General features: G+C 37.2%; 1 long non-coding RNA gene across 1 annotated transcript; it reads right to left on the reverse strand.

Annotated features, from left to right (window-relative positions):
* Positions 1-203: 203 nt before the first annotated feature.
* Positions 204-889, reverse strand: LOC133956283 (uncharacterized). Its single transcript, XR_009921110.1, has 3 exons — positions 714-889; positions 552-599; positions 204-442 (listed from the first exon to the last, which is right to left on the reverse strand). It is a non-coding gene; the product is annotated as an uncharacterized LOC133956283 (long non-coding RNA).
* Between the last annotated feature and the right edge of the window lie 2,806 nt (positions 890-3,695).

Raw genomic sequence — 3,695 nt, forward strand, 5'->3', positions numbered from 1 at the left:
CATGATGTATGTCACATGATGTATGTCACATGATGTATGTCACATGATGTATGTCACATGATTGGCGCAGCGCAGCTCGAGTTGCCTGCCAGAAATCGCAGGCGTCGCCATATTTGTGATTGGACCCAAATTAAATATGGGTGTGATAGCAGCCAAACACTCTCCACTGAAAGGGATGATATTTAAAATGACGACCTTTTCAGTTGTAGTCTGAGAAACAGCTCACACAAAGAATAAAACAACAGTACCTTTGCAACAGCCTCGGCCATCGGACCACAGTTCTCCTTTATGAAGCACAGCAGTTCCATAGACCTCTCCATGACCAGTATAAACACTTGGTCCAGATCGTACCAGTCCATTAACCCACAGTCATTGGTTCGCCTGCAGCTTTCTGCATGAGCAGCACCTCCTTGGGAATACTGTGTGGCCTCCCATTTAACATCTAAAGGAAAAATATGTGTGTGTATATCATCAACAACAAGGAAACAACAAAAGCATAAAAGTCACACAATTAATTTCAACAGTTGGTGCTGAGACAACAGATCACTCACCACTCTTTGAGGCGGAACAGACGATTAGGGGATGTGTTTTATCGCCACCTACATGACAGATCATGAGCACTTTGGTTAGTTCCAGGGATGAAGTCAGAGCACATATGTGTGATGTGAGAATATTATATTAAATAATTTTATCACATCAGATTATGTACTTACTAGTAAATCATCAGACCTCCTATGGCCGGCATAAACTGAGCCAAAGCTTCCTTTACCAAGTATTTCAAGCTCCAGGTACTTGACCTCATAGTCGACTGCACCAATGAACACAGACAAAGACACATGGTTTAATATAGTTTGGGGGAAAAAAAAGAAGCATCACTACCTCTAACTTAAAAAAAATATTTTTTCCAGGACTGACAGTTTGATATATTAACTCATCATCCACCTTTTCATATTTCTAAGGCTTTCAACCACCACATTTCGACATATGTAGTCTTTTCAGATGTCGTGGAAATAGCTCAGTGGCGAGAAATCCTCATATAGCTTCACGAAGTAAAATCCATCCACCTGACAGGGAGCTGAAAGATAAGTATTTGTTTGAGCTCCAATGAACACAGACACAGACACATGGTTTAATATAGATGTGAAAAAAAGATGGCATCACTATTTCTAACTTAATATTTAGTTTTTTTTCTTCGAGAACTGACATTTTAATATATTAACTCACCATCAGGCAACAGGATAAACAGCAACAGACCCATGTGCTCTCTGTCAGGAGGAATCTCTCTCAGTGTGGACTGATTGGGCCATGACTTGAAAACGTGGTAGAATGATTGATTTGATCTTCAAACATGAACTCATTAGTGTTTCAACTTTGACCAGCACAGTGTGTTACTCAACCCTTGTATGGTGTACAGGTCTGTGGGACCCGTTTTCAATGTTTACTAAAAGAAAAAATGATGCAATAAATATTTTTTTCAACCTGAGCCTTGGTTCATTTTCTGTGATGAACATATACAATGACATATTTTCAGTGACTGTTCACTGTACATCCTCCCTTCACATTTATATTACATATGTGGTGTGCGGGTCCACTGGACCCAGGACTACGTAAAGTGTTAAATTGTTCATTTCAAGCATCTCTGCTCCCACATTCCTGCACATTTTATGTAAAAGTTCTCTGCCAGTTTCTGCATCTCACAAGGATTTTGTGGATTCCCCCTTGGATTTGAAAACTCCAGCACGGATAATAACCCCAAAGTATGCAAATAAATGGGTTTGGTCCATCTCATTCCAGCTTTCTACGAAAACATGCTGTTCCTCCAAATAAGTGCAGAATGATTTACGTAATGAAAAGTTTGTAAGAAGGCTTGATGTCCTGCACATGATTACTGCCATCTGTGTCGGCCCTGGTTGCACGTTATTACATTGGTAGCCATGCGATTTCATCATTTTTTGTCATCCATATGTTGGCTGCTGATGGTCTGGCCTGGATTTGGGACTGGCTGCAGATGAACTTTTTATGTAGCTGGCCGATGGTCAATCTCATCGTCTTCTTCAAACTCACTCAGACTCGGAATTGATAGAAACAGGATCTTCATATTCTCTAAACTCTTCCCCTTCATTGTCTTCCAAAGATTTTTCTCTCTTCAAAAATAATTTCTCAGGTAGACTGACATGAGTGTGTTTCATTTCTAATAAAGTTCAAGAAATATCCCTCAACACTGATGAAAAAGCTTGATTCATATTCGTTTTTTCCAATCATATCTTGATTGTAATTGATGTTTCTTTGTATAATTTTATTTTATCACAAAAAACGTAAAGCACTTTTATTCATAAATGTGATTTAACAGGGGTGAATGACAAATATTAACCATATATACTGTTTATATTGCTTGTAATTGGGATAAAGTTAACATATTTTACATATATTGATGTAGCTGCATTGATTGAAAGACCGAATAATGTGGTGGGTCCATCAGACCAGGCTGAGTGACCAAAACACGAACACTACACAAGTTTAAGCTGAAAGAGCTGCCCTGTTTAATTCAAGCCTCCAGTGGACCAGTCGTGATAAAAATGGTCATAAGCTGTCAATTATAATTTTTTTTATTATGAATTTAAGATTCTATGACAAGAAGTTAAGATTTTTTTATTGTTTGGTCTATTTATTATTGTCTCAATTTAGCTATGAACTGATTTCATTTTTGTTTGTATTTATTGATGTTTTTAATAAACTTGTTGTGTTTGTTTTGCTCATGAAGGAAGCAGGTTAGAACAGGCTCTGTTCCCACTATGATAACACAGTGACACTTTCATGGAATTTTGCTGGTAGTGTCTTTGTTATATATCATAGCTAAGGTATTTAAATGAAATGATTAACAGCTCATCAACATTGAATTGTCCAGCTGTAATTGCAGGCCATGTGCATTTTAATACCTTATTTAGGGAACATATGTATATGTTTACACTTAATATTGATTGGTTCCTTCCAATCAAGAGAGCAAGACAATTTTGAATTCTAAACATTGTCCAAGGGCTGGTTGATATATCAAGAATTATCATGATAAATTTCACATCAGATTTTTTTTAAAGTTTATAGGCAGTTTTGGTCATTACTCTTTACATTTAAAGGGAGATTTTTGCTACTGAGTGTGGAGCTATGTTATATAAGTAATTTTCCTATGTTGTTCTGTATTTTCAAGCATCTGCCTCCATTACTTATGGATCACTTTGTCACTGCTATGCACTTTTATTCATGATTTGATCAATACTCCTCTCTTTAAGTTTAAAGGCAGATTTTCGCTCCTGAGTGAGGAGCTATGATACAAAAGTCCTTTTCCTATGTTGTTCTGTATTTTCAAGCATCTGCCTCCATCACTTATGTATCACTGTGTCACTGTTATGCAGTTATATTTCCTCTCGCCACACTTTGTGATCACTGGTTCTCTCTCCTTGCTAAACCTCTACTCACACCAAACCAGTTTGCTACAGGCTCTTGACCGACCTATATTCAGGTAATTTACCCAAATGTAAATACCCTCCTGCTTCTGTTCTTTCACCATCATCATCATATCAGCATGATGATGATGCAAAATCTCCCAAAGCAACAAGCCTAGTAAGAAGTATATAAATATGATATTTTCCAACATTCTTTATTTAATTACACTTAATATTGATCGACTCCTTCCAATCAAG

Source organism: Platichthys flesus, chromosome 7, assembly GCF_949316205.1.
Source record: "Platichthys flesus chromosome 7, fPlaFle2.1, whole genome shotgun sequence".
In the NCBI taxonomy this organism is placed as follows: Eukaryota; Metazoa; Chordata; class Actinopteri; order Pleuronectiformes; family Pleuronectidae; genus Platichthys; species Platichthys flesus.